The sequence below is a fragment of the Mus musculus genome, chromosome 8, assembly GCF_000001635.26.
Source record: "Mus musculus strain C57BL/6J chromosome 8, GRCm38.p6 C57BL/6J".
NCBI lineage: Eukaryota > Metazoa > Chordata > Mammalia > Rodentia > Muridae > Mus > Mus musculus.
This window is the reverse complement of record NC_000074.6, coordinates 14454532-14467599: the sequence shown is the minus strand read 5'-3', so window position 1 is coordinate 14467599 and position 13068 is coordinate 14454532. Positions and strand designations below refer to the sequence as shown.

Sequence of the window (13068 nt, the reverse complement as noted above, 5' to 3'; positions counted from 1 at the left end):
TGTCTCAGGGGTGTGTGATTCAATAGCCCAAGGTGCATGCTGCCTTCACTGGATGTCACAGGCAGGCTTCTGTGTGTGCTGGCTTACAGCACATGCCATGGGCAACTTACAGTTTGAAAACAGCCAGCACCATTCATAAAGACACCACGAAGAGGAAACCGTTCGAGTGGCTCATGACTGAAATGGGATTTGCTTTTCTTACTGAGTTGGGGCTGAAGCAGGAGATGGGCATCCAGGAAGGAAGTCACCAATAGCACAGTGGTGCTAAACTGTCTCAAGGGATGCTCCATGCAAATCCCTTCCACTTCTCCCCTGCAGATTCACATAGAAATGTCAGAAAATAGGTGATGGACTTCTGAGAGCACGGTGGACCCTGATCACCACACTTAGAAACCTTCCATCCTCGCCCTTAGAACAGCTCAGTGTCTGTGCCTCAACCTGTCCAGACACTGCAGTGACGACTGAGGAACGAGCCCTGGTGCAGGAGCCTTTGTGAAAGATAAGCACCACAGCTGCTAAGCGCATCAGATAGCAGTATCTGCACTCTCAAATATACATAGCATTGACAAATTGGACATCTAGAAATACACCGTTCAAGGCTGACAAATCTTTCTGTTACAGTTATTCCGTGAGTTACAATGACATCAGAGCCCTCCCTTCCCTGCCCAACACATTCTTCATATGCTTCATGTAAGAGTCCCTTAATGCCCTCATGTTACTTTATTGTCCAAGATGGCCCACACCTTTGCACTCTCAGATATGCATCACTATATCATTATATATATGTGTGTGTGTATATATACACACACATATACATACATATACATACATATACATATACATATACATATACATATATATATATATTGGCATTCCTATGTCAGTCTGCAGGGGAGAGATGGAAGGTATTTCCCATGGAGAATCCCTAGAAAGAAGAAAGCACCATGCTATCTATGTCTTCACCCATGAGTGCCCACCCATCTTGTATTTCAGCCCCTAAACCCTTCCTCCTGAAGCCCCTTCTACTGCTTGTGACCACCTCGGAGAGCCAAAGCTCCTCGTGTTTAATATTGTGCATGGGGAAAATTTCCACTCCTAATAGTCAGACAATATGTGACCCGTCCCTACATGAATTTCCCCACAGACTACAAGGGACATCAAAGGCATCTTGCTTCTTAAAGATGTGAAAATTAGATAATCTATGGAGAGAGGAATCAAAGACTGCTCCTTTCTCAGGGCTTAACCATGAAAGGCCACTGGGGAATTTTCTAGAGCAAGCAAAACACTGTACCACCGCTGGTGTGGGGGCAGCACAAGACCGGCAATACCAGATACCTGGCTATTTTACTGTATGCAAATTATAAGTTAATTAAAATCAAATCTGACTTGAGAATATTGTAATTTAGATCATAATTAGTTTGGAAAGGGGGGGAAGTTGTGCTACTGCAGAGGTGTACCTGTTTTGATTTATTTTTTTCAACTTCACAGAATTGAAAGGAGTACAAGAAGACAACTCAGCCCTTTGCGAGTGCCTCTCCATTTGAATAAAGATAAATTATATGATGTTTGCACTCCAGTTCTCTATTCTAAACATCACATATTGTAATTTTTAATTGCATTTATTCAAACAGGACTTCATACCCCAGGGAACGCCTTCCTTCCCTGTCGCCTAGCCACTGTATCTGCAGCGGATGGGCATAGCTGAATGTTTTTCAGTCAGTTCCTTGTAATCGTAGACTATAAATTTAAGTTAATGCTACTGTCCTGGTTTCATTTCGTACTCTGACAAAAAGCAACGTGGAGGAGAGGTGTTCCAGTCCATCACATAAGAGAAGTCAAGTGGCCGGGACCTGAACTAGCCAATGATGACATCCACTGTGCAGAGAAGAAAAGAAAAAAATTGAAGTTGCGCATGCTTGATGCTTAGTTTACACACTTCGATACAAGGCCAGGAAATGTGTGGCCTAGAGTGGGTTGGGTCTTCCCTACTGATCAAGATTATCACCAACAGACATGCCCATGGCCAACCCAGTCTAATTTATTCTTCATGGAGACTCCCTTCTCATGTGATTCTAAATTGTGTCAGACTGACGATTAAAACTACCACAGCTAGGAACTATTAAATATTTTACCACTGAGTTAAAAAATATTCCAGAAAAAATATTCCATACTGACATCTCTATTTCAAAAGGAATTTTAATGACATAGGTATATATAATATAATAACTGGCATTTCAAGATTCCTTAATGTATTTTAAAACACAAATTGTGATTTCAGTCCATATAGAAATGGATTTATTTAAAACTACAGTTCACAGGCAACTTAGAGACTTAATCTAATGATGCTGTACTGTTGTGGATTAGATGTGAATGGTGTCTCACAGGCTCCTAGTGAGACACTTGGACTCTAACTGATGGTGATGTTGGGGGAACTTGGGGAACGTTTAAGAAATAGGCCCTAAGCATGGGTGCTCATGAAATTAAAAAAATAACTTCATAAAATACTTAAATATTCTTGGGTGTTATATGAAGGTATAGAAAAGCCACTTTGTTTTTAAAATCATTGAGAGAGAGACAGAGACAGAGACAGAGACAGAGACAGAGACAGAGAAAGAGACAGAGAGAGAGAGAGAACATTATCTGATGGAAGCTGGGAGTCTTATGGAAGAAGCAGAAAATTTCTGGGGACCAAAGGCCAGCTGAATGATCTGGAGACCATGCTGGCATAATAGGCTTGTGGTGAGACACCCTCCAAGTCAGTGCCCAACCAGCTGGAGCCAATGGATAGGTAATGGTGACCATGCTGTGCTAAATGTAAGAGCAGTCAGGGAGGTTGTACCACCAACACACCCTCAAGGCTCTTCTGTGCTCTCTTGCAAGACAGGACAATGGAAATGCTGACAGGTGTGGGAAGTATCCTGGTCACTCCAGCAATTGTACTTGGCCAATGTGTAAGCAAATTGCAACTCTAGAGTGGTCTGCACTTTGTGAATCTCCTGGGATGATGAAACCTACATTTGAAAGTTGAGAGATGTTTGTTCTGCGAAGTCCAGGCAAGCCTGAAGAGCAGTAGAGGATACACCCTGTAGTCCTAAAATCTTCATTTCTCTAACTTTCCCTCCACTCATCTGTGATTGGATTCTACGCTGAGCTATGAAAGACTGGGGTTCCCCATTACTCGGGTTAATGTCTAAGTGAAGCAGAGTGAGAACTGTGGATACTGCGTTTACTTAATACACTCTTAGGAAAACTTGCTGCTGGAAGTCCATCTTTTGTCCTGATGAGAAAGAAACAATCACTAGTCTACTGACCTCACTACCAACCCTGATAGTCTAGAGACTGAGAAACCATTGCTCAGAAATAGCCTGAGTATTCACCTTTGAGCAAACACACACCCTCTTGAAATCTACCTCTTAATGCCTATGGGTCAGCCTTTGGGCACTAATGATTCTCTATAAGGTCTTTGTCACCATCATAATGACACTCTGATGATCCTCAGATCAGGGCCAAATGCATTGTGTCCTGTGAATGATGGAGCAGCCACCAAACAGGTCAAAACCACAACCCTTTGCTCACAGGAATTGTTAGACATGTCTTAATTCACCAGCACCAGCTGATACATGTGGCTTTCTGAGGTCTGAACGTTGCTTTGACTCCAAAATTCATGTGCTGAACCCCAAGAGCCTAGGTTATAGCGTGAGGCCATTGAGAGGTGATGAGATCATGGGTTGGTAGAACCTTCATAAATGGGATTAGACCCTTAGAAAAGACCCTCCCCATGTGTAAAGACAATGAGAAGTTGCCATCTATGAACCAAGAAACAGCCCTTTCCTAAGACACTGAACCAGCTGATTCCTTAATCTTAATCTTGCCAGCCTGAAGAATTAATTGAGCAATACACTTCTATGGTTTATAAATTACCCAGCTGAAGGTATATTGTCATAGTAGCCTAGTTGAACTGAGGCTGGCTGTCTTCTTTTCCAGGGGTAAAGATGTAGGCAATCGATACAATACAATGACAAACCATTACTCATGATTGACAGCAACACTTTGTGTTCAGAAGTGGGTCATCTGCCTTGGCTCCAGTTTTCATGAAACATAACACAAATGTAAGAGGCTGTGCAATCAGCAGCAGATGCCAGGCTGGGAACTACATGCTCTCTAGTCTGTAAACTTGATAAAACTGCTAGGCATATGATGTAAGACCTCCACTTGGCACATCATCCTCTGGAAACATATGAAGAAAACATAAACAAATGTATAGCTTTGGCAAAGAATTGAAAAATAGACTACAAATGTGAGACTAAAGACAAACCAAACAGCTATGTTCCAATAAAGAACCTGAAGGCACACATTCAAGTTCTTCAGTTAGGGAGGAATGCTCACACATACCGCCTCAGTTATATCATGCATGCATGATATATACCTATTATACTATAGGTGTGTCATATAAGACTACAGTAAGTATATGGTTATAGCATGATGAAGAAATCTTAAGTGGATCATGACAATTACAACACATACAAGGGTGATTAAGGCTTAGAGATTTTTCCTGACTTCGGGAAGCAGCTCACGACTTCCATGTGCTTCTATGACTTCTCTAAACAAGCTGCTTGGTGACTTGGATTTGGAAATATGGGTGCAGCTTGATTCGGGACATATCTGGTTCTTGCCTCCTTTTGTCCCCATGAGAAGTGGAAATCACTATTCCTTGAAGGGATGTTATCCAAATGTCAGTCTCACATAGATTTAAGATAGTTTTAAGATTTCATGTACAGCAAATACTTTGTTTAAAATAAATGTCTTCATGACCTGTGATCCTATGACTGATTTTTTTCTATTTATCTTATATCCCTGTGTTCATAGAATCACATAGAAATTTCTCATGGCAAAGGTTGTGAGTGGGAAGAGTTTAAGAAGCCATGCCCTCAAGCCATTTACTGCTATAATCATTAAAATACACTCAAGATGTGGTAAGCATCGTCCATGTACTAACTCAATTTGGGCTATTTATGCTTTTACAATTGTTAGAAATAAGCTTCTAATTCACACTTTTGATTTTTGGGGGGCCACAGCATGCTTTTATTCATCCGTAGTTGAACACTTTGGTTAACACTGATAAAATCCTGCTCAATGAGCATCAATGAGCATCGATGGTACACAGCCTCCCTACCTAGTTCTCTCAAAGGCTTTCTATCAACATCCCTTTGGTCTGCTTCTGTCTGCTACTGTGCATGAGCAACCCACGCCTGGAGAGTAGGCAGAGAGTAAGAGACTAGGGAGTACTCAGTCCTGAAGGAGGTGTCTTCATCAAAGCCCTCCTCTTAAGGCTCGGGGCTTTATGTGGAAAAGAAGGTGGGATGATGGTAAGATATAGAGGAGGTGGTTAAACAAAAGGCAACGGTCTCTTCCAGACACAACACACGAACTCGCAGAGACTGTGCAGTTTGCACCAGACAAACACAGATTCAAAGCAGACAAAACCCCAGCACTGAGAAGGGGAAGTGGACAAAAGGTTTCACCCCTAACCAAGAAGCTAACTGCAATCTACACCTACTGGGAGACAGAAAATCTCTTTATCCAAAGAGTGTCACTAGGCATATCAAATACACCCCAAGGCATACCCCCCACATCCAAGAGGAGTTGGACAATGCAAAGCAGTCGCTGTGCGGTTGTTTTAGGGTGTTTTCTGTTCCATTTTGTTCTGGTATTCTTTGTTTTGATTTTCATTTCTTGTTTTTGAGATATCAAGAGAGTGAGAGCATATGAGGGCAGAAATGGAGAGAGAGAGAGAGAGAGAGAGAGAGGTGGAGAGAGAGAGAGAATATGAAATTGGGTGGGTAGGGGTGGAGGAGATTAACAAGGAGTTGGAGGAAGAAGTATGATCAAAAGATACTATATGAAAAGTATTATAAACAAAAAAATTAATGGTGTATATGACCCAAGCAAGCCACCACTTCCACACTTCCTCTGATAAGGTTGTGGCCCAGCAGTTCTGTGACAACCTCAGGGATCCAAATCTTTGAGCAACTTAGTCCTGTGACTTTTATCTCTCTCTTTGGTGCCTCCCACCCCTCTTATTTTTCATTTTGGTCAAAGAAGTCAGAAAATTTCCGTGCTTTGATATATACTCCTTTCTCCAAAATTTCATTATTTATTTAAGCATCATTATCCCTTTCCACTCATAAAGAATGGTAAGCTGGAAGCACCCTCATGGGACCATTGTTTCTCAGGGACGTTGTAAGTGTTTTGACACTGTTTTTAATTGATAAATAATAACTACAGTTTTAATGAAGTGTGATATTCGGCAATATAGATGATCAAATGGGTTATTTTTAAACTAATTGTTTAAGTTGTGACATGATATTGATTGAAGAGTCAATTTTATGAGATAAAGTAAGTGACTATAGATAATCAAAATATTAAAAAAGGAAAATCAAAAGATAGCTAATTCTCATGACTATTTTGATTGCTATTTTTTAAAAATACTACCATAATGTACCACTTTGCCTTGTTACAAAGAAAAATCCAAAACAAAACAAAACAAAAAAAACAACCTGAGTTACTATTGAGAATTTGAGATTTCTCATAGGCTGGACAAGTTCCTTCTTCTTATTACTAGGGGGAAAAACAACACTAACTCAAGAAAAAAGAGAGAAAGAAAAGATACAACTTATGGTAGGTAAAATTGAATCTGATAAAATGATATTTCTAAGACAGAGATTTTAACCTTTTTGATAAGTTTTTTTTCTAAATTTTAATGTGGAAGAGATTAGGTTTTGGAGAAGTAAGAGCCACAGAAGAAAATTTAAAGTAACAAGTCAAATAGTGAAACTGCACTAATATTATTGTTTTTATCTTTTAAAAATTTACTCAGGAAATCAATGAAGAAAAACATGGAAATTATTTAACAACTCCACCTACCAGCTGGCCAACACCACGAGGTCAGGGACCACCTTCTACTGCTCCAATTCTACTACGGTGGCAACAGAAGACACCCAAAGGCACACCTCATGAATAGATGAGTGAGTGAATGCAGATCATATTGAGCAAGAACTTCACCACACACTGTACTTCAGCTTTGTCCTCGGTCTCTGTCCCAAGAGCTCAGGCAGATGAGTGTGTTCTTGGTGTCTAGGGCAGTACGGGGGGGCTGGTGAATAAAATCTTTTCCTCACCTGACAGCAGAGAAAGGTGCAGGGTCAGACTCATCGGCACTCAAGCTCAGAACAAGAAGGGTGTTTGCACCACACTGGGATGGAGAGGTGCCAAGGCCCAACCTGGCCTGTGGGGGTACTGTCCTTTATCCATCTGCTAAGGCGCTCCCTGCTGCTTTCTCTAAAAGCTTTCAGTATAAATGGCCTTTAGTTTCCCAATCAAGGAGGCCATAATTTCCCACAGCTTTTGTGTCACATGTGTTTCTCACAGGGCCCAGGAGGGAGTCAGAGAGAGCAGCGCTGCCCCTGACATCCCAGCACAGGGGTAGGATCACACCTCTCCCAATTAGCTCATTTCCCATCCAGAACGCCAGAAGCTCCCTAGAGAATGACTGCTTCTGACAGAAGTTAATACAAAGGCTTTCAAATACATTTCCATATTTGGGCCTCTCGAGTCAGCAAGATGGAACTCTGTAAGCCTGACTCCCCAGTCCATGTGTGAGTTGCTGGGCCTGGCTTCTAAACACCTCTTCCTCCTTATTCACTGGTATTTCCCACATCTAGTCTTTCAAATAGGTGACCTGAAATGCTCAAGTATCATCTGTGGGGTCACAGTGACATGTAGAAGGCACCCCCAGATGTACCATCAAGCCCCTTGTAGGATATTGGTTAGAGATCCAGGCTAAGACCTTCCAGCCTGGCACAGAGTACAATCAAACCATGGTCCCCACTTAGACCAAGGCAGGAAGCTGTACATTGCTAGGGAAATCCAGCTGTACCAAAAGAGGACTTCCCTAATGGTATTCTTGTTTATGGTGATTGCTCTAAAGAGATGGAGGGAGACCTTTTGTCTAACAGGGCAGAACACTGGACTCTGGAGCCCTGCAAGCATCCTGATGTTAAGGCCTGGGAAGGAGACCCGTGGCCTTCTGTCAGCACGGGCTTTGGGAATGTTGGGTGAGTTGGTGGTTCATAGTTCCTATCTACAGGTCTCGACTTGGTGCTTACCTGAAGTTAGGAAGAGATGCTGCTACCATTAGGAGGTCTTACCTTACTCACCACCAATGTACAGATGTTCCTTATCTCCAACATCCCCAGTGCCCTCCTGTCCTTACAACACGCTGTCCACCTCCTGACCAGATCTTGCACTATTTGAGCTTTGCTGTTTGAGAGTTGCCTTTGCTGGCATGGTGTGTTCAGCTCACAAGCTAACCAACCACACTCCAGGCCTCCTGAGACTGCATCCTCAGAGAGAATGGGGTCTCTACCCTGAGACCCAGTACTGGCATTTGCGCCAAGGCTTCACTACACCAAAGTGACCAAACCTGCCTCGGAACTTCAGAACTGGCTCCAACCAAGAGAAATATCTAGTCCAGGGAGAACAGTAGCATTTGGCAGATACTAAAAGATGTGTCAGGATCCCATCTGAAATAGTTGTCATCTCAATTTCCCTGAGGTAGGATCAGGTAAGGGCTCTACAGAGCCTTTAACCTGTCTGATTGTTTTTACCCAGCTGTATGAAAAGACTAGTCATCCTGGACCCTGTCCCCAGAAACTCCCTGGGGTCTCTCTTTTCAGTGTCCTTGAAGGGATGGTAGCTGTGGTGGTTTGAATAGATTTGGTCCCCACATACTCATGAGTTTAAATGTTTGATCCTTAGGGGATGACACTATTAGGAGATGTGACCTTGTTGGAGGAAGTGTGTCCCTGTGGGGGAAGGCTTTGAGGTTTCCTATACTCAAGCTCTGCTCACTGTGGAAGCCAGTGTCCTCTTTGTTACCTGTGGATCAAGATGGAGAACTCTTACCTCTATCTCCAGCACCACGTCTGCCTGCACACCACCATGCTTCCTGCCATGATGATGGTAGATTAAACCTTTGAAACTGTAAGCCAGCCCTAATTAAATGTTTATCTTTATAAGAGTTGGTTTGGTCATGGCGTTTCTTCAACAGCAATAAAACCCCAACTAAGACAATGGCTGTTACATAAAGGCTCAAATACCATACTAAGCATTCCACCTGACACAAAGCCTGCTATATGCACTGTTAACCACTGGCTCCATACCTTTGTTCCTGAGTCTTTACACATAGCTACTGGACAATCAATAACAAATACAAAGCATAAAAAAAAAAAAAGGACACAAACAGCCACTGTCAACTCCTCAAGCCTTAGTAAAGAATTTTAATGCCTGCGCTCACATCTCACATGGCTTATTCCAGAGCTCATCATATGGCACATATTCTGAATTTAACATTCATTTCATCTATTCTGGTATTTTGATCCCTATTCCCAGTGATACAAATGAGCACCCTGTATACTTTTGGTTAGTAGAATGCAATAAGATAACCGTTTTTCTTAAGAGTAAACATAGTTCTTGCCTGCATCTAAGATATATCTTTCATTGGTATCAGTTGTACCTCAGCCACTGCTCAAATTAGAATGACTAGAAATAAGTGCCTGATGAATTTAGACTCTTCCCACGCTGACACCAAGGCACAGCAAACACTGCCCAAATATTTGCTTTGTGAGCTAAGAGGGATAACATGCTCATTTGTTACAGGTAGATTGCTTTTCCTTAACTTTTTGCCTTCTGCTGGAAATCTCCCCCCAGTGTCCCCCAGTCCCCCTGCTCCTGTTAAAGTCCCATGCACTGGTTTGTGCATATCAGTGGATGTGCATTGAAAATGCAGGTTCCTGGACTTCCCTCCAGGATGGGGGGACGGAATGTTCTGAGAAAGATGTAGAAACTGGACAATGAGGACCAGCTCCACTGCTGGTATCAGATCATGGTTGACTTGACCTGTTTTATCTAAGGCGCCAGCTCTGAGAGATAAAACATGTCTAGCACATAGCCTCACCCTTGATATGCCTACCACAGGGCTTGCTTATGAACCCAAAGGAACTAAAGCCACATCTACCCCACATGGCCTCCTTCAGGGACCAGGGAACAAGCTAGGCAAGGGCTTGCTTCATATATGTGGACACTTCTATCTGGTAAACTCCACAGGCCTAAGGCAGGGATTCTTGCTATGACCTGTAAGATAGATTTACTCTTCAGTCTCGAAAGCCTGCAGCACACCAGGCTATAGCAGAACCATGGCACACATCTTCTTCTCAAAAAGCAGCATGGGCACTCAGATCAAGCAACCAAGGGCCATGGCATGGAACTTTCAGATAACTGCTCCCTGCCATTACCAGTAAGCTTGGGCCTCTGGCAAGATCCCCACAGATGTGCAGGCCTTCAGGCTTTCTGATCTCTGTTATTGAACAGTAAGCTGGGAAGCCTAATATGATTGTTCCCATGACGTAAGAAACTTTAAACTTATCTAGCATTTATTCTAAGTTTTTTCATTGCTATGATAAGATACTCCAGTGAAAACAACTGGATGAATAAAGAGTTTATTCTGGCTTATAGTCCATAAATACCCATCAATAAAGGGTACAGTCCATCTTAGTGGGGAATTTGAGCTGGTGGGAGCTTGAAGCAGTGGGTTGCATTATATCACCAAACAGGAAGGAGAGAGCAATGATGGTATGCTGTTCCTCACCTCTTGTCTCACACAGTCCAGACTCTGCATAGGGAATGGTACTGCCCACAGTCCTCCAGCCTCAACTAACACAACCCAACGCAGCTAACAGGCATTTCCAGAGGCCCATCTCTCAGGTGAGTCTAGACCCTGTCAAGGTGACAACTAATATGGGGCATCACTATCTATCACTACCAAACACCTGTTAGGGGGTCTCAATCTGGTTAGCTGCGATGGTCAATTTTCTTCTTATAAAACAGATAATGGCTCTTTCTGTGAGTTCTCTATAAGCTGAGGGATAAGGATATACACAAAACTGATAGTAAAAACAGGACCTTTTCTATTATTTCACAGATGATAATTTAGCGACAGCAACTGTGGTACAAATCCTACTATGACACTCCCACCACCACATCCTGCTCCTTCTTTAAGTACCTTAGGGACAAATTAGACATAAACAAACGCATTGAAATGCCACACAAATACAGAATATATCGGACACGGGGCTCTGCTGGCTATTTTTGCTAATTGCTCTGGGGAATAAAACAAGTCACTAGATGAAAATGGTAATACTATATAGGTCTGCACTTACCTTACTGCGAGGGTTAGGTTGAAACAGCAGACAACCAAAGGAGGTCACATGCCAGACTTCAAGACAGAGGAAATTTTGCACCTGCCGTAACCTGCCACACAAGCTTTTTCTGGCTAGAACTACAAGGGACTCTGTGTGGCTTTGAGCCTTTTCATCTGTAGCAATGGTAGCTTTACAGCCCTCCCTGATCTGGAGAGAGCCTTATTAGGCACACAAATTTAAGTAAAAGCTAGTGGTGCCAGATGGAGAACAGCCATCCCTCCCAGGGCCTGCGTAAGAGCTAAGCTGTTACTACAAAACTGCAGAAGGATGAGCACAGGGCAGCGGCATCAGCACAAACCTCTGCTGTTCATTCCGTCCGCCCCAGCGCAACGCAGCTCAGCCAAGATCACCAAAGCATCACCTCACCCGATGAGAAAACCCCAAGGCCAGGCAAAGGTTCACATGCACTTCCACAATGGTGGTAGAGCCAAAGCTTTTCTGCCCTGGTCCCAGAGGTCATCCTCTGGAAGACACAGGAAGCTGCAAACCGCAAGTCAAGTGGCCAGAGGGGAGGGGAATGCCACCTCTCTGTGCCCAGCAGGTCTGGTCAGGAGGGAAGGCAGGCATTCACAGGAGCTCTCCCTGATGAACTACTGACTTCTAAGCAAAAGCTTGAATCTCAATGCTGACTCAATTCTGGGACCAACCATGTGAGCTCAGGACCGTGGAGACCAGAGGGCTGGTGCTGTTGGCTCGTTTGCTTGTGCATTAAGACTGCACTGTGTTATTTTCTCTGTCAGAAGGCAGTGTTAAGAACACCACACTTCCTCATGTGCGTGATGGATTAGTTTTCTGGTGCTCTTAGGCTCTACGCTCTTTAAAATCCATTTCAATCTCTGAAGGTAGGAAATGGCGTTCTAGACAGCCTTGGCTAGAGGAACCTCTGTCTCCTATGGGGCCAGTAGAACTGTCAAGTGATCTGCCACAGTGCTGGGTCTGTGAGCCTTGCTCAGGGTATTCATTCAACAAGCAGTGTCTGGATTACACTGCTGGAACCTTTTAGTCTGTGACCTAACTCAAATTACCGCAGCTCCCCGGACTACTCAGTATGTACAAATGGACACATAGTAGGAACTGCTAACGTGTCCACGATGCCAGTCAACTGTGAGGAAGTTTAGATGGAAACTGATATTTTCCTTTGTCTTACACAAATACAGATGCAGAGAGCCAACACACAGGATCTGTGCTGGCTGGTGGGTTAATTACTACCACAGGTTGTACTAGAACCTTGGATAACTGAAGTACAGTGTAGTTGTGTGTGGATGGATATGGGGTAAGTGGTGTTTCTCAGGAACCCAGCCAGAGCAGAGCTTCCGATCTCACGAAGGAAACCAATGCCAGGGCTCTTCTTATTCCTGACGCCTTGTAGACATTGAATAATAAGGGCAACTCGTTCCTCAAAGGATCAAAAGCAAAGGGAAAAAAAATCCAAAAAACAAGAAGTTATCTTAGACATGCAAAGCGGTAATTTGATTCTATGGAAGAAACAACAACAATCTTTTTAAATCCTCAAATTTACAGTAGTTTCTACTAAATTGAGGACCCTCTATTTTTCTGTATATTTTCAGTTCAGATATCTTTTTAAGAGTCCTACACAATCCTTAAAAGCAGCAAATGGCAAGGCTGCTTCCTCCCTCATGAACTGGGACAGAACGGTCTAGTCTCTTAGGCTGAAGTCCTGGTATCAGTGTGACTGTGTGTCCGCCGCCTCGTACAAAACAGACAAAGGGAAAGACACTAACAGAAAGTC

At 43.1% G+C, this 13068-nt stretch overlaps 1 protein-coding gene across 8 annotated transcripts in view; it reads right to left on the bottom strand.

Moving 5' to 3' along the window:
- The window catches only part of Dlgap2 (DLG associated protein 2), a 757651-nt gene that overhangs the window by 385827 nt on the left and 358756 nt on the right, over positions 1–13068 (bottom strand). The window contains exon 1 of one of the 8 annotated variants that reach the window (XM_030243529.1): positions 11277–13051. The exons of the other annotated variants lie outside the window; for them this stretch is intronic. The gene's annotated coding sequence lies outside the window, so the exon portion shown is untranslated. Of the gene's footprint in view, positions 1–11276; positions 13052–13068 lie in introns of those variants that run through there. 8 annotated transcript variants of the gene reach the window in all.